Raw genomic sequence first — 24474 nt, 5'->3', positions numbered from 1 at the left:
GAGTTGTGGTATGGGAGGAGACACTCCGGGAGAAAAAAAAGGTAACTGGCAGTGTTTCAAAAGAATGAAAAATAAATAAATGCTAGAAAATCAGTTTCAAAGATCCCAAAGGATTTTTATGATCAAGTAGATAGATTTCTAGTGAGTGGTAGCCAGGGCGTTAGGGAATTTGCTACAGATTTTGATTTGCTCTAAATTTGATTTGAAACCTGCAGTTACTTCTAAAGCAGGGAATAGGTACCCAGTGAGTTCTGCTGGGGTTACTGGTGCAGCTAAGTGTGATGCTTGGTCACATGGCTAGAAGGAGGAGAATCTAGCCGGTAAAATAAGATATGAAATTGCCCGACATCCCTCATACTGTTGTGTGTGAAAAGTACTTCATTTGGTGCCAGTGTCAGTGTGAAATGCCAGGTGGGGGAAGGCTTCTGCTCACATCTCTAGGGTTCATCCTCTTACCTACGTTAGCTTTCAGAGAGCCGCTGTGATGATGCAATCCACAGTTCTCCAAGGTGAGGTTTCGACTGTATAATACTGAGATGTGATTTATAAAAGGAGACTGTTACATAATCTGCAGGTTTAAATGGTTTTACTCTTTTCCTTTCTTTTAAAATTTACACTATTTTCTTCTGTGTACTTCAGAGGAAAAGACTTTCAACAGATTCTTTAAAGGGCAGTGAGGCTGGTAGAGCTTATTTAATGATTGGGCAGTCTGCTTAAGCCAAAGAGCATTAATAGCAGCAAAATATTAAACCCATTATTGAGATTATTTTTGAGATTTGTTGAAATAGAAAAATATAGACTGTCATGGACATCATTTGCATTTGATGAATGCATGTGCTGGACTAAGCTGCTGAACTATTCAGGCTGAAGGTTTCCACTATTGTCCTTGTTCCTGTAGGTATCACAGAGAAGATTAAGAGCATTATATAACTTTAACATAAAACTCAGAAATAATACAATAGGAAAAAATAGTCTACGTCCAACAAAAGGCAAATATGCATACATTTATCCAAACATTTGACCTCCAGCCTAGATGGCTTAAAAAGGAGGAAGGAAAACCTGTACCCGTTTGTCTTGTTGCAGTAATCTGAAAGTTAACACATTGGGAAACGTTTCTCACTAACTCTGAACTGGATATGCCAATTATATTTTTTTTTAAATTTTAAATCTGCATTTCTCATACTATTCCTGTGATGGTCAACTGACCATCTTGTTGGAAAGTGATAATGTATTACATTTATTCAGCATTCTTAATCCAAAGATTGAGAAATTGCTTTTCTGCTATGTCAGTCATTTCATCATTCAGATCTTCCACTGGCTTTTTCTTTAAGCAACACTGAGTTTGAACTGTTTTCAGAGCTCTTGACAGCTCTGTCTCTGGTTGTATCTTGGATTCTGTGTTCTGTTAAGTCCCTTTGACCTGGCTCTTTAAACCTTCCAGAGGTTCAAACACTAGTTCTGCTGGTAGGATCCCCACACTAGTTTGTGATTTTATCACACCGTCCTTCAGGAGAAGAACATTTCTCTTTTCTCTGTTCACTAGACCACTTGTCTCTCTTTACTCAAACACTTAGAATTTCAATTTTTGACATATATGCTCGAACTGAGTCTATAGCAATATAAAATCAACTAAAGGAAAAGGAATTCTTAAATCTGAATCCCCCCAAAGTCTCCAAGTATAGATGTCTGCCATTTGAAGTTGATAGAATTTGCCTTCCTCTTGCTGTGAATTGTCCAGCGCTGAATACAGAATTGGTGGCTGTGAAAATTGCTTTCAGCTGCGCAGGTCTTGCCACTGGCAGGTTAGAGGCACCTAAGGAGAAAGGGAGGTTGGAGGTATCGCTTCTTGTACATTTATTGTCTTCCATATTATTAAAGAAAAATTTCAGTTGCAAAATGATGTCTCACATTTTTATTTAAATTTTTATATTACAATAATGGTACTGTTCCATTCAAGAAGAATTGTATTAAGCAAAGGAGTTCTGCAGGAGTCTAGCTAAAAGTACGCAGGCAACAACTTCCCAGTCATCCTCCCTACCCACAAAATTGGATCTGCAGGGATTTGAATGTGCTCACCGCATTTCAATCTCTCTTTATTTGAATCCATTATGTATTTTATATTTCTTATTCTGACAAAACAATCAAACAGAATAGGAATGACGTATTTAAGGCTGGTTATAGGAGCATTTAAGGCAGTATAAAAAATGTGAGATGGTCTGGTTACTAAATCATTCTAATAAAAGCATTGCTTGGTTTTATTTTACAGTCTCCTGAACAATAACAACAGTAGCTTCTCCACTTTTTTCATTTTTAGTGAAAGCAACTGTTCTGGAAAATAAGATGGGGAAAACATCAGAAGTATTGAAATAATTATGCTAATACTTGAAACAATGATTTGCAAGTCACTGTTATACAAGAAATGTTTCCCTCTTTTTCTGACTTTTTGGGTTTTTAATATGAAACATCTATCAAGTAAACAGGAAAGGAAAGCTGTCTTTTTCTGAGTGGTTTCATTTCCAGTGCTTCTTCAGTGTCCCCTCAAGGGTCAGACTCAATAAACAGCTGTGCACTATGTGTGAATAAAATCAATGTTGCAGAACCACATAGCACACCAACAAAAAAAGGTTTTAATTCTTTTCTCTTTGAGTGTAACTGGGCCACTTATAAGTTTAACTTTTGCCATTCCAGTATTTACTCTCGGTGCCTGCACCGAGGAAGAATTCAAAACAAGAAACAGCTGGAGCCTTTTCTTTACACTTCACCTGCTATTCACATCCATAGCCCTTCAAAACACAAATGTGCTGGCAGCTCACAAACAATTTTCACTGCACCTTTTTTTTTTTTTTTTTTTTTTGGGTGTGTGTGTGGAGAACAAAATTCTCACTTGGGATAATAAACATTAGAAATCTGCATGACACCATTTTCTGGGAAGGCTCTTATTCATTGCAGGACAAGACTTGCACATAAAGGATATTCTAATCTGTATTTCCAAAGATACACACAGATGTTTCATTTGGTGCATATTTTTTTTTTTTTCTTCTTGGATCTTAAAGAACAAGATACGCCTGTTACTAGGCGTGAAATACAAACAACAGCATCTATGCCTGCAGAGGGGTTTTGTGTAGGAGTTTGTTCTTCCTCAATGGATGCAAGACAGTTCTCGACCACCCCAAAGAGCTTTGCTGGGGAGAGGTACTCGGCTGCATCATACTTGGCTGGGCGGGAAGCTTTCCGGGGGGTGAGAGTTGCCCATCTACATTAGTTGTTGATGCAAGTGCCTTTGGGTCACGGAGTTGCATAGAGGGGGACAGCCCTTACTTTGTGCACATGTCTGTGTCGAGGGTAGTTCCAACATTGTACAAAGCTTTTGGTTGTTCCATCTTGTAGCTGCTAAGATGGTCAGAGGTTCTTGCAAGCACCCAGGAGATCTTAAGCTGCCTGTTTGGGCTTCCTGAGTGACTGCAAATGTATACTGTTTATAAGGACACTGTGGGTATTTTGGGATAGATCACAGGGGCCTCCAGATTTCATACAGCTTGTGATAGCATTCAGTGTAAGTGCATCCCGCATGGTCTGCGGTGAGCAGTCATGGACATATGTAAGGATAGAAGAGCTTGGGTCTGTGTAAACTTTTGTTAGTGGAGGTAATAAAAAATATTGGCTATGTACCCAGTGTATATAGGTCTCTACATCGCTTTGCAGGTAGTTGCCTGAGGAGACCTTGTGATGGGGGAAAGAGAGAGAGATGGATGGGTCATGGAGTGCTGCAAATCCTCCCAGATTTACTCTGGGAGATTTCAGAGCTTCACAGCAAATCCTATATTTCATTCTATGCTAGGCTAGCCTGCAAAGATGGACTGAATGAGTCTTCCTTGATCATCAAATTCATCCTCGACCTGTTTTGTCATCCAAAGAAATGGGAACATTTTTACACTGATCTTGCTGATGTCCCCCTAATGGCACAAGCAAAGTCTTCTCTTTTTCCTGTTCCCATAAGATCTAATGTAACTAGAAGCAAGCGTTTTTTTTAAGGTCCTTGGAAGCTCTTCAGGGGGGTTTTCTGCATATCTAACTATTATTTTCTTTACTCACCTGTCTAGCCCACATGGAATAAGGTTTTCTGTATTGCCTGTCTCAGAAATGAAAACTGGGATAATGGTGGTTTCATGTTTCACAGTTAAGATTTGTAAGTAGAACATGTTTTCAGACGTGTAATGATGTATAACATTACCTGTCATACACATACATTGTTAAATAGGAAAGGTGAGTCATTCTGTGACATACGATAGTTTTGAAAGCTAATCAGCAAGATGGTGTTCTGACTGCCAATAGAGATCATGGTTTGGGTGGGATAGAGGGCAAGAAGGGAGCAGAACCGCAGCACAGCCGTTCAAGTGTTGATTTAAACTTGCCACTGGGATGAAGTCATGTGCTTCACAGAAGTTAATACTAATTTGTTGCCTGCTCAAGTTAGAAATATCTCGTGAGTTGTGATCTCAGGAATGTCAGGATTTCTCTTAGTATGACATACTTTGAGAAATACAGAACTTCGTTAACAACTGAGCAAACCACAGGTTGTTTATTTTGGTTCACTTTAAAAAGAAATAGACACCAATAAATACACAAATAGGGAGCACTAGTAATACCCGTAATTGTCCCATCAGTGCAAACAAGTGACATCTCTCTCGTAGTACTATGTGTTCATATGTGCTTATGTAACTTGATGGGAAATGGGTTAACCCAACTGTGAAGACTTTCATCTCTCTGAAATGCGCACATTGAGAAGTTAGCTGTGAAAGCCTAAGTCAGCGGAGACAAAGGGGCACATCTAGGGAAATACTTCAACTCATGGAACAGGTCTTCTGGAAGGGGGTTTAATTATCTCTAAGTAGCCTAGAGACAGAAAACTGACTTGTGAACGCCTAAAGTTAGGATAATGTGACCTGTCTCTAGCATATAGCCCAGAGTTAGCCTGCACGCTGATGGTGAAGTCTACGAGGGCTGCTTTTCAGAAGTAGCTCTACATTAAGAGCCAAAGATGACTAACTCAGATTTTCCGAATCATCGCACTAAATATAAACATCTAATTTCTAGGTGTTAGCATGCTCTAGGTTGTTTGAGTCTGACCTTCAGTCTCTATCAGTGAAAAAACAATGTCCAATATTATTAATTTATCTATTTAATCCAAACTGGAATTGGTTTCTGTGTAGCTTGAGCCTTGGAGGAGGCAAGCGCCTTTGTGTGAATTGTCAGTGGATCACGATAAAGTAGCAGGACTCTCCCTGCTAGATCTGTCTGCTCGCTAACAGTGTGTGCTCAGGGACGATTTCTTCTGCACATTGACAGTTGACAGACATGATTTTTTTTTTTCCTGATCCTTAGAAGAAATGAAAAGATTTCTCAAACTTGCTAAAGATGCTGATTCCCGAAGCTCTGTCTTACGAGTTTCTTATTAAAGCATTCCAGCATCATAGCATCCAGACTTGTGCCCTCTTAGTTGGTAGTCAAGGGGGATATTTGCAGGACTGACTGCACAGTGACCTCAGACTTACAGCAGCAGCAAAAATGCCTCAGGGAAACTCAAGAGATTTATCATAATGCTGTTTCTTTACAGGAACTTTCAGGTACAACAGAGACTGACAGGTACTGCACCACACAGGTTAAACAGTAAAGAGCTTAGCAATAACAATATGGAAAGACAGGCAGTCCAATATTTATTTACATTGCATAGGGAATTTGTCTCTGCTGGATGATGTTTAGAGTTCCCTAGAGCTGTTTTCCTTGGTATGCTGACGTTGCTGGGCCTACAGTTCAACAGGCTGTACTGGGGAGCAATTCTTGGGGATTTTTGTCTCTTTCTGTTATTCCTTAAGGCTGGTCAAACTTTGCAGAAAGTTAAATGTTTTTAAGGAGGATCTGGCTTAGTAGATCTGTGCTGTTTTTCAGAGGCACTGCCATGATTTTGTGAAACAGAGGTAGAATAAGGTTACGAGAATTTGCTGGCTGCAATTTGACTTGTCTATTTAGCTTGTGTAAAGGAAGGTTAAAGACCTCAGTGGTGAACTGAAGAGCTGGTTAGCTGGAAGGAAGGTTCCAAATAAGAATATCAGTTTTTCTTTCATATAAAGTATCTCTCTTAGGTACTTATATGGCCCGTTGCTGCAGAATTTGAATAACTCGCATAAATATATTTCTTCTCATAAACTTGCTGTGGGCAAGAAAGGAACATATTGGTATCCTTGCTGGACAGACAGGGCTCTGAGGCTGATGTCCCAGTGCACAAACCTTTGTGCAAAAGTTGAATTTTAGGAGACTGAAATTAAACACTGAATTCCAAGTCACTAAAATCTTTTATATAATACCCCAGGTATACAGATTTTTGCCAGGAAAGTTTCTTTAAATGCTTCTTCAGGTCTTAGGGTGCATACTCTCTGCCTATTCTCCACTGGCTGCAAAGGGAGCATCAGCTTCCAGAGTAGACTAGGGACCTGCCTTATGTGCCTCTAAAGATGCAAGAGATAAATTTATGTCTAAACGCTTAAGCTCCAGGAGTCATGTTTTCAGGCACAAATCCCACCTTGGTATTTGCTGTTGGTTATGCAGGTAGCTCTGTGCTCCATTTGGTGGCTGCTGTAAATACTCAGACACCCTTCTCAGAGCTACTAATGCTCTCTGGGATGTAGACCCCTGTAGGTTAGGCAAGTAAGTTCATCTGTGAATATAGATCACACCATAAGACTCCTGAAACCAGGATAGCAAATTATTGGAATATTTTTCCTTTCAGTAATTACCATAATTTTTCTGGAGGTTGCTTCAAAATATTTCGCAATCATTAGGTAACTTTTAGCACTTTTTAATTTTAACTGTCAAGGCATCTGAAATTTCAGCTCAGATTAATACAATTCCCCTTTACAAATGTCTTCCTCAGGTTCAGCTGCTTTTTTAGAGATTTTGCTTTATTTACTGCTTTTACAAGTTGAAACAGTTATCATGTCTGTATCTGGAGGTGATACTGCTTTTTTTTAATCGTCTGTATCTGGAGGTGATACTGCTTTTTATTTATTTATTTTTTTTAATCCTGTGGGCTGAATAATGTTATGCCTGTGGAAATTATTACTGTTCATGAAAAATAAAATACAGCCATACATGAACTGCAGCAGGTCAGAGCTTCTGCACTCCCAAACAAGAAAAATAATTTAATTTATATGGTGGATGATAGGAGTAGAGAGAAAAAAGACCTACAAAACCTGTAATGCGAAAGCCAACATTTTCAGGAATCTTTTTATTTATAGATATAGAAATGTGCACATATGTTTATGAAAAAACTACTCCATAGTCTTCTGTAACTTGAAATAAACCATGAGCAACAAGGACACAGAAATGACACCTATGACGCCTCTATAATAGTCTCCAAAGGCAAAAAACAACAACTATTGGTCTTACAAATTGCTGGTTGCTTGAAGTCTAGACTGCAAACCACATTGGATTGTGCAGCTCGCAAACCACACAAGAATGGAGAGTATTATAGCAGCTGTTACCATGGACATTGACAGAAATCTGAAAAGTGCAAAGGATAAACATAACAAAAAAATAAAACCTTTCCAGATGGCTGTACAGCTTCCTAAAAATATACACTGCCACTGAAGGCTGGCTGAATTGAAAAGAAAGATATGATGTCTAAAATAAAAAAGCTGTAGAAGCTGCTGTATGTTAAAAAAAAAAAATAGTAGATGTTGCTAAGTGAAATTTTTTCTCCAGTCTCTGTAGAACTTATCTATACAATACAAAGCTGCAGATGGGAGGTATAACTAAGACTGGTGCGTAGATAATAATGTGAGCACCATTCTAAAAACCAGGGATGGATGGTTAAATGATAAATGCCATTTGGCTGCATTTTGATAAAACAAGCGTAATATTGCTAGACTAAGACAAGCAACTGAACCCAATGTTGACTAGCAAGTCTGCCTGCTTCTTTTCTATATGAGTCTCACCACACATGTCCATGCCTCTGTCACCTCAAGATTAGACTAATGTAACTGATTTATAGGGGTCTGGTTTTTGTATGTGGTCTCCAGCAAGCAAAAGAAATGAAGCTGGAACTCATGCATGAGAGCTTGTCAGTGTCTGCAAATTGTAGTTTCCTTGAATAACTGCCTGCTGTTTAAGATGGATGGCAATTCCATATATCATGACACATAGTGAGCACCATTAGCAGATATATTTCTGGATGTCAAAGTGCTCCTGATATTACCTTCTACTTTCATAAACTTTTACCAGTTTGGCTGAAAGTTTCCTGACCCGTTTGTCTGCAGGGGAAAAATAAAAAGGAGATAATCATCACAACTCTTCCCATATCAAGACTTAAAGAACATAGGGCTGCGTTTCACATGATCTAAAATGAGAAGCCAGTCACTGTTTTACAGTGTTAGAGTTAAGACTGCTGAAATTCAGAGGTTAAAATTTAGCAAGGTTTTTACTGTTACGTCTGTCATCAAGAGGCTGTTCTAAGAGGACATTTCTTCCAGTCTCCAGCCTCAAATTCTTTGTGGTGGATTTATACTGTGTTTTCATGCCAACATTATTCTTGAAATTTAAACAGTTCTTCCTTTCTTGTTGTGTCATGTCTGATATATTTCTAATCAGACTCTTCTTCTTGCTGAAGTTTCCTTTGGTTAGACCAAACAAGCCAGCAAGCCTTTCTTCGCGTACCTCTCATCCAGTACGTTCTCCTTTGCCGTATCAGCCTTACGGGCCATCCCTGCATTTCTCCCAGTTTGATCATGGGCAGCAACCAGAGGTGTGTGCGGTGTTCCAGTGCTGGTAATGCGCTGAGAAACAAAGAAAGGAGCAAAACCAGAGCCTGACATGTTACTTAAGAGTTGTTATTTCTGAGCACTTAACTGCAATGTCTTAACCTTCTTGAAACATTTTTAGTGCCACAGGGGTGCGTGTAGAGCAGAGAGTGATATTTTTGAAATAACTACCTGAACTTCCACTGCCTGTCAGTATAATTCCACACTCTATTGCTAATTTCAATCTAAATTGCTTCCTTTCAGGCCTAAAACCATGCAATCTAAATAATATATTAAACATGAAGGATCCAAATGAAGCCTGGCAGTCACTCAGGGTGAGATTACAGGCTGTTTAAAATGAGCATGTGCCATTTTAGAGGCAGGTGCCTCAAAGGTAATTGTCATCATCTTCTCCTTTGGATTATTCCAGAAATCATCAGGAAGATTGTGTACTTCCATTAGCCTCGACAGCTGGTTCCGCTGATGCCGGGATGTCATAAAAGTGTTGTTAGAGTGATATATTTCTGATGGAGAGTGCATGGGTACATGGAAGAAATGCTGCTCTGAACCAGGTATTCACCTGAATGACTCCTTCTTCCTGTAGGATATAACAGTCATGTATAACTAAACTGGAAAGAAAAGACACTGTCCAAGACACTGTCCAAGACACCATCCAAGCTATTACGAAGTGCCTTGAATGCAACCTCCAGATACAATTTCTTACTGTAAAGTCCCTTAAAGGAAAATGATACAACAGACATCTCATTTTAGATGATAGACTCTGCTTTCCTAACCACATTCCCTAGCCAATCAACAGAGTAATAATTTTGTTAAATGATTTAAAACATAGCTGTAACTTTATGAACGTATGGACAGTGTATACAGTCTGCACTCTCTATATCATTCCACAGCTAAATTAGGAAGTTACATCCTGGCTCAGTAAAGTACGCACATAAAGAACAACTCCTTGCACTATTTACAGTGGTTGCTTAGGTGTTCCCTAGCTCTTTTGATTAATTAAGCCTCTAGAAAGCCTTCCTCTCCAACATCAGCAATCCTTGTTTATTAAAACCATTACACTCCTTTTTCAGGATCTTCCTGTTGAGCTATAATTTCATTATCTCAGTGACTGGCTCCACTGGGGTGTTTCTGTTTGAATGCAAGAAGATTAGCATGTTAACCCTTTGCTTTGTGTGTTGTACACTTATCTCTGACACAATTATAAATCAGTCATTGTAACTGTACTGCATGCGGTAGCTCTAAGCAAAGCAGAAAAACTAAAACATAGCTCTAAGAAGCAAAGCTTAGATTGCTCAGCGTGACAAAATCCAGATAATCTCTGTTCCAGATTGCTGAAGGAACTAGTGCAGGACATAGCAAGTCTGGCAGCAAGGATGATTAATGAACCTTTTTGGTGTAGTAGGATTGTATGATTAGAGAATACCCAGGCCAGTAACAATCTTTTAAAAATATTTCCCCCTCCTCCTCCACAATCTTCTTCTCTTATACTTCTCACCAGGAACAGCTCAGAGCTTCCTAACTGTGTGAGCAAAACCGAATTTTGCCACTGCATGGGTGAGCATCAGGGATATTTATTTTGTCCTCATTGTTTGTGGAGACATTTCAATTTTGTAATGGAGCAAAGAAGGATTTTGGCAGGACAGAGTAGGCAATAAGGAACTTGAAGTAATTTTTTAAATTCTGGTGAGATAGGGATGTTGTGGTTTAATCCCAGCTGGCCTCTAGTTAGGCACCACACATCTCCTCGCTCACTCCACCCCTGACGAGTGGAGTCTAGCACAAATCTAAAAACATAGCCTCATAGTAGCTACTATGAAGAAAATTAACTCTGTCCCAGCCAAGACCAGCACAAGGGACAACTGGAAGAGACTGGTCTGTGGTGCTTTCCCCTCTGTCCCTACCCTGCCAATCAAATATCTGGTCTCTTCCAGAGAGAGCCTTCACCCCGTAGAAAGGCTGCTGGCCCAGGCTCGTCGTGGACCATGTGCTCAGGACATAGAGAGCTTACCTTACTGGGTGTGAGAAATAAGGACTATAGCTTCCAGGCTTCTCGGCATCCCCAAGCCTCTTCTTTCTTCCACAGAGCCCCTTCATAAAAAGTTTATTCCTGGGTCTCTACCCTTTCATGCATCCCTTCCTTCCTTCATCTATCCCTTTACCTTCCTCCAGGATAAGATTTATTTCCATAGGGTGCCCTTCTTCTGGCTCAGCTCCACGTTCTTCAGTTCATAATAGCACAGGACAGTCTCCTACAATTCCTCTGAGACAACCTTGTTTTGTCCCTCATGGCAGGAGGAGGATCTGCTCCAGGCTCCATGGCAGGTACCCAGTAACCCTCGCAGATTTCACCCTGTTCTGTCCTCCCATTCTACTGTCTTCTTCGCTCTACCTCCACCCCTCAACTAGCACTGAGAGCAGGAGCTGGTCAGACAGTAAAGGAAAGGGCTGGAGGTGATGCATATTGAAAGACGAGGATATGCAGAAGGGGATAACTGGGATGGACAAAGACTATTGCTAGTATCCTCAAGGGATCAATCTGTGACAGATCCTGTTTAATATATTCATTAATGACTCAAGTGTAGAGGACTAAATATATGACTTTGAAATTCATAACTGGGCATAAAGCTGGGAGGTAACACTGAACCGGAGGGGTGGGGAGGGAATAATCTATTAAAAGAAGACAGGTAGGATCAGATGGCTCAGGCAACTGAAATGAAAGCGTGAGATGAAATCTGAGAGTTTCAAATTACAGTAGTGGAGACTCAGAAACCAGTAAAAACCACTTCTGCTATCCATTCTCTGCCCAGCCTGTATTTGTGATTAGGATTGCCCTGACACACGTGCAGGACCTTGCACTTGGCCTTGTTGAGTTTCATGAGGTTGGCATGGGCCCACCTCTCAAACCTGTACAGGTCCCTCTGGATGGCATCCCTTCCCTCCCGCGTATTCACCACACCATACAGCTTGGTGTTGTCAGCAAACTTGCTGACAGTGCACTCGATACGGCTGTCCGTGTCTCTGACAAAGATGTTAAACAACACCAGTCTCAATACCAACCCCTGCAGAATACCACTCATCACCTGTCTCCATTTGGACATGGAGCAGTTGACCACAACTCTTGAGTGTGACCATCCAGCCAATTCCTTATCCAGTGGGTGGTCCTTCCATCAAACCATGTCTCTCCAATTCAGAGATAAGGATGTCATGTGGGACAGTGTCAAAGGCTTTGCACAAGTCCAGATAGATGATGTCAGTTGCTCTTCTCTTATCCACCAATGCTGTGACCCCATCGTAGAAGGCCACCAGATTTGTCAGGCACAGTTTGCCCTTGGTGAAGCTGTGTTGGTTGTCACCAATCACTTCCTTATTTTCCATGTGCCTCAGCATAGTTTCCAGGAGGATTTGCTCCACGATCTTGCCAGGCAGAGGTGAGACTGACCAGCCTGTAGTTCCCCAGGTCTTCCTTATCTCCCTTTTTAAAAAGGGGGGTTATGTTTCCCTTTTCCAGTCAAGGAACTTCAACAGACTGCCCCAACTTCTCAAATATGATGAATAGTGGTTTGGCAACTTCATCTGCCAGTTGCCTTAGGACCTGTGGATGCATCTCATCAGGTCCCATGGACTTGTGCACCTTCAGAGGATCTCGAACCTGATCTCCTACAGTGGGTGGTTCTTCCTTCTTCCAGTCACTGCCTTTGCCTTCTGCAACTTGGGCAGCGTGGCTTGAGCACTTGCCAGTGAAGACTGAGGCAAAAGAGTTGTTGACTATCTCAGTCTTCTGCATATCCTGGGTAGCCAGGTCTCCCGTTTCCTTCGGAGAGGACCGACATTTTCCCTAGTCTTCCTTTTATCACTGTCGTACCTGTAGAAGCTTTTCTTGTTGCCCTTGACACCCTTGGCCAGATTTAATTCTATCTGGGCTTTAACTTTCCTAACCTGATTCCTGGCTGCTCGGACAGTTTCTCCATATTCCTCCCAGGCTACCTGTCCTTGCTTCCTCCCTCTGTAGGCTTCCCTTTTGTGTTTGAGTTTGTCTGGGAGCTCCTTGTTGATCCATGCAGGCCTCCTGGCATTTTTGCCCGACTTCCTCTTTGTTGGGACACATCATTCCTAAGCTTGGAGAAGGTGATCCTTGAATATTAGCCAGATTTCTTGGGCCCCTCTTCCCTCTAGGGCACTATCCCATGTACTCCACCAAGCAGATCCCTGAAGAGGCCAAAGTCCACTCTCCTGAAGTCGAGGGCTGTGAGTTTGCTGTGCACCCTCCTCACTTCCCTGAGGATCTTAAACTCCCCTATTTCATGGTCACTGCAGCCAAAGCTGCCCTTGAGCTTCACATTCCCCACCAGCCCTTCCTTGTTGGTGAGAACAAGGTCCAGCATAGGGCCTCTCTTCCTTGGCGTCTCTATCACTTGAAACATGAAGTCTTTAATCAGGCAAAACGTTTCTTAGAACTATACTGAAATCTTAGTTCCCTTTAATATTTCTTCTTCTGTGACAGCTCCCTGCACTTTCAAACATTTCTTTTCCCTAAATAGCAATCCATTCCCATAAAAAAAAAAAAATCACAGTGTGCCAATACTCTACGTAGTGTCTAAAAATTTTCCCAGCAAGACACATCTCAAAAAATGGTAAAGAAACCTAATAATAAAGGAAGGCATTAAAAGATAGGAATTGAAAATTTTCCGTTTCTTTTATCAAATAGCAATAAATAACTTATTTTTTTCAAAATCTCCTCTAAAATTTATTTTGTTAATATATGTGTTTTAGTTCAAAAAGATTGAGAAATAAAGAAGCAGAAGGGATAAAAAGGACAGAGTGGAATATAACTTCAAAATGAAAGATTTTAGTTTTGTTGAAAGAGCAATATTTTAAAGAACTGAAAATTTAGTATTGAAAAAATGTTTCTAAGGAAACATTTTGCACTGGGATATTTTTTGAAAACTTGTACTTATCTTTATTTAGTATTTAAAAAAACCCACAAATTTTGTTTGATTCAGACACAGACTGGACATGGAAATTGGTAAGGAGAGCATTCAGTACACCAGTGATTAAAGTGGCCTAGAAGATGTATTTCAAAGCACAGCCAAAGAAGATAACACTGTTTCAAAAGAGAAAGTATATAATGAATGCTGCCTTCTGTTTTTTCTTACATACTTTTAAAGCTATTTTGTGCTGGCATCTGTTTATTGAACCACACAGACCATTCCCTTCATCTAATTTAACAACTCTTATAACTGAGTGATTTTGAAAAACTTTTTAAAGTATAGACATAATAAGTTCACCATGGTTTGAGGAACACAAGTGATTTAAACTGTTTCCTTTTAGACAGGTTATTTGGAGTTCAGTGTCACGTGTTGAAAATTTTTTCTAAAAATCATTATTTCCATGCCCTAGTCTAGGGTTATGATTGTGAATGTGACCCTCTCTGACTCTACACGAAGAAAACCAATGCCTGCCAATTCTAATTCCTGTGGTCAGTGTTCCTTGTTCAGGTACCTCTCGTGTGAATAAACATTTCCTAGGATACTTTTCTTTTCATGGAAGCCTATCATTTTTGAGGAGCCTGCAAGCAGAAAAGAGGAGACACCTTTTCACTCTGCAGAAATAATTTTGGACTATGGGATTTATGGTAAGTTTATTCAAATTCTCAAACTGTTGAATGGTTACAAGGATTCTTGGCATGCCTCTGGCCTGAGGTAACCGGTACTCTCACAAGGTATTCCTGGGCATGTCCCGGGAGTAAACTTGCTCCAGGGAGCGTTCCTTGTTGGCAGTTTAAATGTGGCCCTTGTGTTGGAGAGCAAGGGTCGCTTTTAGTGTGAGCATGGAGAGGATTGTCATGGGTTAGTTCATTAAGATAGAAAAAGTTGTAGTATCCTGTGCTAGAAAGCTAGAAGACAGGGAGTCTCTCTTGGATAAATCATTGTGTGCCCACCGAAAGAAACAAGTAGGTGTAAAATGACTGGGTGGCTAAGGGTGATGTAGAAAACATGACCAGGTCAGGTAGAATGAGAAGCTGGTGTTTGCAAAGAATATCACAGTTAGAAAGTGTTTCTGTTAAAAGAACAAAATAGTTGTGGGGCTACAGGAAGTGTGATTGTAGATAAAAGTGCCAACTACATAAAGTTTTGGTTATGTGGGAGTAAGGGTGATAGACTGGCAGATGGAAAGGCATCAAGAATTTTAAATAATAGACTTTTTTCCAAAGGCAATAGAATTACTAGAGGAAAAATACAGCAAAGAAAAGCTTTCTTACAATGAGTTTGAATAGACCATGAAATAGTTTTTCAGGGAAAGCGGAGAAAGCCATGCCAACTACAAATTGTAAAACTGTAGTGATTTTGGCTGAGATTGAGTTAATTTTCTTCATAGTAGCTTGTATGGTGCTGTTTTCGATTTCTGATGAAAACAACACTGATAGCACAGAGATGTTTTAGTTATCGGAGAACAGCACTTACATAGCGTCAATAACTTTTCTGCTTCTCGCTGTGCTCCCCCAGTGAGCAGGCTGAAGGTGCACAGGAAGCTGAGAGGGGACACAGCTGGACAGCTGACCCCAGCTGACCAAAAGGGTATTCCTTACCGTATGATGTCATGCTCAGCCATAAAACCAGAGGGGTCTGGTTTTGTCAGGGTTCTCATTGCTTGGAAACTGGCTGGGCATCAGTTGGCCAATAGTGAGCGACTGGGGGTTTTGCACCACTTGTTTTTCTTCGTTTTGCTTTTTTTTCGTTGTTTATTTTTGCCTTTTTTTCCCCTTTTCTTATTAAACCATCTTTATCTCAAGCCACAAGTTTTGTCCCTTTTACCCTTCCCACCATCTCTCCCCCCCATCCCGCTGCGGGGGAGTGAGAGCGAGCTGTGTGGTGCTTAGCTGCTGGCTGTGGTTAGCCCACAACAACAAAACAGAAAAAGAACTAAAAGCTATACTGCCTGGAAAATTCTGCCCTGAGAAGCTTGCCTAGAACTGCCCCAGACAGTTAGTATGGTACATTCATAAGAAGATGTAAGAAAGATAGAGATGAGTTAAGCTAAACCTCAGAAAGCTACAAAACATAGAGTAGTGGTACTCCCAATCATGTTGTCTGGATCCCAATACAAAAAAATATTAATATTGTTAGATTGTATATAGAGACATTTGATATTAAGAGGGAAACTAATGCAGGTTGCATAGAAAGATTAAGAGATGAGAGTGTATTCATCATGAAGTCATAGAACATTAAAATAAAAATGATAGTATGTTATCAGAAGGTAATTACATTCCTCTACGGACATTCTCACCTGGTGTAAATCAGCAGATTTCTTTTGCAGTGAGACTTGTGGTGATTTATAAACAGAGGAGGACTTGGCTTGCTGTTTGTGTTCCCATGCTGTCCTTGTAACACTGTTTGGACTGGAGACATTCATACTCATGTTTTCCTGAATTTTAAGATGCTATGGATTGTGAAATAGTTGGCAGCCTGGGAAGTGCCACCTATCCCTCCTGTTAGTTTAAGGGAAAAGCTGTTTGGCCACACAGAATATTTTACAAAAAACAACAAAACAGAAACTGATTTAAAATTCCAATGAACAGGGAACGATCAGGCTAATCTTGAGAGGTGCAAAACATGCATTGCTTTCATTGGCGGTGAGTAGGACAGATTCTGAATGAAAGAAAGAAGCAGTTTCCCTAGGGCTTATTCCTAAAAGGAGCTGAAAATCTCCTAGGAGGTGTTGAGTGCTCCAGATTCCCACTGAATTCTTATGATTCTGTCCTTCCTTCTCTTATGTCATTAAAGCAAGTATACAACATTGTGCTTCTAAATCTGGAGGCTGTTATTTTTTTTTAGTCATAATGAAGTATAGTTTTATTTTCATTTCAAAATACTTGCTTTTAAAAACCATAAAAAGTTGTGCTTTGCAAGTTATCTGACAAAATGAAACTAATAATTTTGTTTGCTGCTAGTATCCTCCAAGCAGTAATGTGAACTGAGGTATCAATTATTTAGTACTATGCAACACTAATATGGATATGGTGATTTCTCATTAATACTAACAACTTCAGAACTAATTCTCATTAGCTTGAAATAATTATTTAGCTGCTTCGTAAGTGATTAAATTCAAACAGAAGTATATAATGTGTTTACAAAAAAAGATTTGGTTGACGTTACAAAATGCTAATGGCTTCATTCCTTAAAACTTATTATTGGATCGGCCCATACATTTAAGGAGTGTTCTTAAAACTGTGGACTGCCTTTTTATTTAGTGTAGAAATTGCATCCAATTTGGAAAAGCAGTTTGGATCTATCAGCTACAAATTAAGCAACAATCACAAAAATAATAAAACAAATCCTAGAAGAATGTAATTCAGATTTTAATGGAAAAAACCAAAATTGTTTGCCCGTAGCTGTTTGGCTAAGGCTGTTGCTATTTTCCTTTTATATGTGTAATTTTGGCATTTGAAGGTTGGAAGTAGAGTAGTAGAAAGAAATCATTTCAGATATGTAGAGTCCAGAAGCTCAGCAGTAGGAGAGGCTAGGACTCCTGGAGCAGACATGGGTGGGACAGTCTCTGGGAGCTATCTCACTGTTTGAAAGCTTCAGGCTTTTTGTTGAGGGACAAGCCTTCTTTTGTGTATCATTTATCTTTCAGGTTTCAGGACTAGGTGCTCAGCAGTCATGAAAGGATTGAGAAGCAAGTGTGAAAATGGAGTGATGAGAAATGTTCTCTCTGCGTTATAGCTTCCACCTTGGATGCTGCACAGGGAGCTTAAATGAGGAGCGCAGGAGCAGATGCATGGATGCTGTTAAAGCTTATGTGCCAAAGCTTTAAAACTAGGACTGTTCTTCTCCGTAAAGGACAGAAAAAAAGAGGGCCCTCTAGCCATAAATTCGCCAGTAAATGCATGTGCACTGTATCATTTGGCTCGATAAAAAATGCGGCATGTGGCAAAATTTTTAGACAGATAAATGTAATTAACACTGAAAGGCAGATGGCAAGGAAAAGGGACAGGGGAAGAAAAAAAATACGTAATGGTGGGAGGCACTGAAACTCTCTAACATTATAAGCACATTAAGAATTCAATTCCACATAGAGAACAATATTTAAATGTTTTCTTAAACAGAGGAATGTGCTGCAGATTTTTTCCTGAATTAGAGCCTAAATTTTCAAATGAGGGGCAGTGTATATTGGTTTATGCATTCACTGTTGTACATTGTTGTTACCCAAAGTATAAAATTCAAGCATCCTGGTGTTAAGAAATGTGTTTAAGAGTGGCAGTTATACCATTTCTTAGAGGTATGATGAGAAGTGTCGGTGCCCTGCATAACAAATCATGTTTATGTTACAGTAGAAAGTAAACATTTGCATTTCAAACCCACACAAACTGTGGGTAATATGTTAAGGTTGCTCGAAGTCAGCCTTGCAAAAAGTTCTGGAGTCTGCATTCTGAGCAAGGTGACTATTTTCGAACAACGAACATGTACTTCATTTCAACCTTAGCAACCTGTGGTTAAGAGTGTCAAACAGCGGGGGGTTCTCAGTACTCGGATTTAATGGAGAGATAATGGCAAGGAACGCATTAGAAAAAGGGAGGAGTGAGGTGGAATTAAACTGGGATTTTAAAAAATGGAAAATCAAAGTATGAGGTTTCAGGCCTGTCAAAATGTTTAATTCTTCTTGTTCAAGCTGCAGATGGTTTGAGTCATCTTGTGCCAGAATTAACTTGGTGACACAGTAAAATAACCTTTCAGAAATACGTTTCCCATATTTTATTCATTGTTGCACTTTAGCTGAACCTATTCTTCACATGAATAAGGTATTTGAGATCAGATGCCCTCTTCATACTTGCTTGGTGGGAATTAGAATGTGACTTGTTAAGAGCTAAGCCTAATTATGAAATGAAGGCATGAAATGTTGCTTTTTGCTTACAGTGTGCTGTGCATCTTCATCTGTCTATGCAAAATACTTAAAAAGTGTGCTAAAAATGAAACCCTTGTGTCTGCATCATGCAAACAATCTGGAATGCCACGTTCTGTTATATAATAAATGCAGGCTCATTTATACAGAAAAAAATAAAGCACATTTAAAATTTGTACAGTTGAACTGGCTATTTAATTTAAGACAAAAGGGTCTGTTCGATCATTTGGGTGGCTCTTCAGATCCCAAAGCATTGGACACCAGTAAAGTTACGGTGCGGCCACTGGAACATCTCAGAGGTTTAGCAGGTCAAGATATCAACTTAAAACCTGGGAGTGACTAAAGAGCTGAGAGTGAACATCAAAAGTTGCCTGTTTCAGAGGTGGCATGTTTTTTCCTTCTAGAGGGAGTTCTTTCTGGCTTCTCCCAGGCAGTTAGTGCTGCTGGCGGGGACTGCAGAGGGTGCTATGTAGCGCAGAGAGCGTTAGACCAGAGCTCTGTGCAAGATCTGAAAGCTGCCCTGTATGTCTGGGAAAGAGATTTTTGAACATGCTTTTTGACATTGCTTGAATCAATTTTGTTTAGTGTAATGTTTTTCTTTAAAATGGAATCTGGGCTTCTCATAAGGATGCATATAAAGAACAGAATCTGCTTTGAACCCCAAGTATTACTGGTTCACATGGGTGTTAATGAAATAATATGTGCATATATGTTTTCACAATGCACACATCTCATTATACAATTAATTAAAAATACAATATTTATCCAGTGCAAGCTGCATACATAATCAAGTGGTTTCAGTAAAAAGATAATTCTGAATTTTAAATTAATTTGGGATTTTTTTTTTCTGTCATAAAAAAGATACTCTGTGCTTCAAATGAAGGATTTTATTCAAGCAGATGACATCTTTCAAATCAGAAGCAGCATTTTAAGTTCAAGTGCTACATTTTGGTCTGAGGCAGGTGATTACTTTTATAAATCAGCTGTAAAAGGTAATCCTGACAGCTCTCCATAAATAATAACAAAGACTGAAAATTTCTGTGTAGTGTGTGTGTATAATGGGAGGAAAATAAAGTTGAGGGAAATGGAGTTGAGGTTAAATGACTTTCTTCACGTAGCTAAATGGGTGTTTCTGCCGTGGAAATCAAATGAGTGGTATACATATGGAAAGAGGGCAGGATCTAGTACCAGGTTTGCAAATGCTTCAGAAAATTGTGCTGAGCAGCCCAGTCTGCTTTTGAACAAAATCTAGAGGAGTGTTCATAATATGCATAGAGCAATTTACATATTTTTCAGTTGTCAGACACTGTGCACCACAGAGATGACTGGGTAGTATGGAAATCTGCTGCTGAAAAGTTGTCCAAATAGATTTCAGTTCAGCATGTTCTCCCATTATTGTCTGTGAACATTTGTACGAGTAGAACTTTCTTTGGAGCTGGTGAGTTGTAAACCTTCACAAAAGGTTTGTTGAATCAATGCTGTATTTGTGCCGATGTGGCAAGTAGCTCAGCACAATTAGGTCACATAGTCAGGAAACAGTAATGCTATTTATTGCGTGATTTGGATAACTATTCATGAAGCTGCGGTAGTGAAGTCTGAGCTTTCAGGCTGATAGAGCCAACAACTGGAGATACATACAGCTCCAACACCTATTGGAAGTAATTTCTCTAAATTTTCAGGTAAATCAATTCTCAAATTCTGGAGAATGCTGTGTTTCCTGTACCAAAATGTTACCAGATTATAAATAAAATAATTAAAACAGAGTGATTAGGGATTGGTGTCATTCAGCTGTTATGTCATCTGTAATCTTTCTGACCACTTTGTAAGTGGAATAAAGGCAAAATTTATCCAATTAGTGATTTGTTGAGCAAGTATTTCAGTTATTGCTGCTTCAACATGATTGTAATGATTCTCTTTAAAATTTAAAGAGAAATATAAAAGTATTGTGTTACCTGTCATGTATATCTGGATGCAGTTCAGATTACATGTAAGTGAAATCTTGACATCGCTGTATAAGTGTAGCCTTATAAAGGACACTCGGCAAATAGTGGCCACAAACCCTGGAGAAACTTTTACCACTGTTATATAAAATGGTATTTTAACACCAAACAAAATAGTTTCTCCTTCACTTAAGGTCTCAGTATTTTCAGTTTTCCCCTGTTTCTGTCTGGACTTATATTAGTAGAAGGATCACAAAGTTATTGACAATGCTCACTTTCATGTTGTAGAGATTAATGAGAAACAAAAAGCTTTTTTTAAGTGACAGGATGTTTATTATTAATACTGAAGGAAAAATGGCAATTATTTCCCTTGAAAAAATTGTTAAAAAAGAACCCTTCGTCAAGATGAGAAGGCCAGTCCCCAAAATTTTTGTGGTTAAGAACTGATGGAAAATTCCATTTGAGAAAACTGCAGTGGAATTTTTCGGCTTTACAGCTAAGGCCATGGAAGCATTTTGTCAACTGGGAGAAAGGGAAATGGATGGGAACCTTCCAGAGTGGCATCTGGGGTGCCATCACTTTGATTTTTCCTAAAGGAAAAGTGTTTAAAAATTTTTCCAGTGGCAAGTTCCAAACCTGCTTTATCTGTTATTCTTGCAGTCCCAGCTGTCCGCTCTCACAATGCCTCAGTCACATTAAAGGGTGGATGCAGGTTTGTTTTCTTAATCGCAATTTGATTTTCTTGCAATATTAAGTTCTTTACCATGCAAGCCTTCAACAATATGCAGCTTTCCTTGTGTTCCCTTCCTTTTTAACCCTTTAACTATCTGCGTATATGTTGTTGCTGTTGATGACCACATTTTTGTAGCTTATCCTTTGTAGATATTTAAATTCTTGTGTGTTCCTTTGTTCCTGTTGCAGCTTTTCTCACCTTGCAAGGGTAACAGCTTCACCGTAGCAGCTCAGAAATACTGCAGAAGATCACAATATGTTATTAACTCCCAAAATGTAGAGTTATTGTTGCCAAATTTCAAAATTATCAAAAAAGTCGCTTATATCTATGCCTGACAACAGGTGATATTGTTTGGTTAGCAGTTTTTTAAAACTCAAACTACTTGCAGTTTACAAAACGCTTAAGGTTAATCTCCATATTAAGAGATTTAAATATGGTTAATAAAGACAAAGTAGCCTACAGATATCTTAGCAAAATTGCTTTTAAATTATTTTTCATCTCTGGTGCATCTTTCAGCTGCACATTGATCAGAGGGGTTATTCTGCCCTCATAACAATGGGATTTTCTTGTTTTAATTTCAGAAATTAAGTTCTAATGGTCTGAATTTATAGTTTCACTGTCAAATCAATGCCTTGTATCTATGAGATGTCAAAATGATGACTAAAAATAGGGTGTATTCTGTAATGCAATTATTTTGACCAGCAGCTTTCTCTTGCTCTTTAATAGAGCCACTGGTCATATATGTCGTAATTGAGGGCATAAAAAATTGGATGTCTTTCTGAAGCGCTCATTTAGGAGCTTGGCGTTTTTCATGCTTGTCTGTATCTGAGAAAAAGCATATCTGAGAAGTTGATGCAATTGTTGAGATACAATTCCTTCAGCTATTTTTCAGTTATAGTTTTGTGTTAAAAGAACACTTTTTCTATTGTTTAAATATATATGTAACTACATTTTTTTTATTTTGAATAGAACTGCAGCAAAATGTTTGAAACTTGAAACTCAGATCTTTGCTCATAGATTCCTTTATATAAGGAATCGGTGCTTTTCTTGGTTTGAGGGAAAAATAAAAATAAAGTCATACATGATTGAAAAAGCATTTTTACTTGCCTAGCTTAACACAAAGCTCACAGAAAATGTAAATTTACTCACTAACATTCAACTCAGTGAATGAAGAACTTCAAAGTCTTATTGGAACATTTAAAAATCAACTTATTATGCAAGGGCTCTTCCCCCTCTCCTTTCCTTTTATTAGAAGAGGAACAAAATACTTGGTAATCTGCTGCTATTAAGTTCCTCACCACTGAAATGTCAAAATAAAATACAAAAGAAAGTTTCTAATAACCATTCCAACATCCTTTTTTTTTTTTTTTTTTTTTTTTTTTTCCTCTAGTGAAGTGTGAAGTATTATTACTGCTTTAAGTTGCAAAATGTAGCAAGTAGAGCTGTTTTGGGAATCAAATAAAATAATTAATCTTTTATTGGAAAATAGTTTCTTAGGCTCAGAAGGGAGTCTCTCATCAAAAGGAGAGACTGACTGCACACAGTAGCTAATAGCCGGGACAGATGAAGAAAATGCACTTTCAGGTCTTCGCCGTGCTTGGTTCGAGCTACTGGTGTGGATGGGAGCATGTTCATCTAAGGGAAAGGCCTAATCATTGGTCTTATTGTCTTTCTTAACTGGCTGTCTGCCAGTCCTTTCTCTCTCCCCTCTCTTTCTCACATAATTTTATCTTGTCCTCATATGGAGTATGGAATATTTAAAAATGGGGAAATATTCTGTAGGACAGGAGAACAGTTTCTAGCCCAGCACATAAAAGAAAATTACAGAATGTGTATGGTATCTGCATTAATATTACTTCTGGCACCTTAACATAGTAACACCATATTTTTATATTTTTTTCACTCTCTGCAGTCATGTAGGATAGTAAAGTTTAAAGCACGGTAGCGTTATAAATCTCATAAATTTTCAATAGAATGTAATAACCATTGGAAAAAATATTGTTCAGGTCTAGAGAGTAGGTTTACATTTAGGAGAAGATGATAATACTTGAGAGTAGGATTAATCTGACAAGCTTGGCATCTGTAGAGCACTGACCCGTTTTAGAGGTGTGCTTTAGGATCAGAAGAATCACTTCCTGTAAGTGTTATTGAAAAGAGAAGAGAATATTATATTTCAGTTGGAAGGGGCATACAACAATCATCTAGTCCAACTGCCCAACCACCTCAGGGCTGACCAAAAGTTAAAGCATGTTGTTAAGGGTATTGTCCAAATGCCTCTTAAACGCTGACGGGCTTGGAGCATCAACCACCTCTCTAGGAAGCCTGTTCCAGTGTTTGTCCACCCTCTCGGTAAGTAAATGCTCTCTCAAGTCTGAACCTCACCGGGCGCAGTTTAGAACCATTCCCATGTGTCCTGTCGCTAGATCCCAGGGAGAAGAGCTCAACACCTCCCTCTCCATGTCCCTTCCTCAGGAATCTGTAGAGAACAATGAGGTCACCCTCGGCCTCCTTTTCTCCAAACTAGAGAAGCCCAAAGTCCTTAGCTGCTCCTCACAGGACATGCCTTCCAGCCCTCTGTCCTTAGACTCGTTTATAGTATTTGTGCAAACCTTAAAGGACTGTAAATCTCCTGAACTTTTTCATGGCACTTGCTGGAAAACTTGCAACGCTTAAGGACAGAGTAATTGAATATATGAATTCAGGCTTCATAATTTATCCTTCTGTGGAGTGGGTTCTGCTGAAATTGTGTATGTAAAGTGAATTTGATATGTGCAGCTTTGCTTCTAATCCACTGAATAAAGGCTGAACAGCTACAGCCAGAGTTCAATGTGTACCAAACCTTGACAATGTCCAGTAGCCATCTCTCTGCCGTTCGTGAGTCTTGCTTTAACCACGATGCGACAAGTAATTCTCCATAGCTATTCATAAAAGGAATCTGCTGCCTTTTGTACCAGTAGCTAGTATAAACATTGCTAGAGTGCACACGAGGCACACAGCCTTTGCGTGCGTGTCGTTATGAGGATAGATACCCCCTGGAAAATAATGAGAAAACAATTATTCTGTTGCGCTGGAGACTTAGGACAGGAGC

This window comes from Pterocles gutturalis, unplaced genomic scaffold (assembly GCF_000699245.1).
Source record: "Pterocles gutturalis isolate BGI_N339 unplaced genomic scaffold, ASM69924v1 scaffold9971, whole genome shotgun sequence".
NCBI classification, from domain to species: Eukaryota; Metazoa; Chordata; class Aves; order Pterocliformes; family Pteroclidae; genus Pterocles; species Pterocles gutturalis.
Note: the sequence above shows the minus strand (reverse complement) of the source record.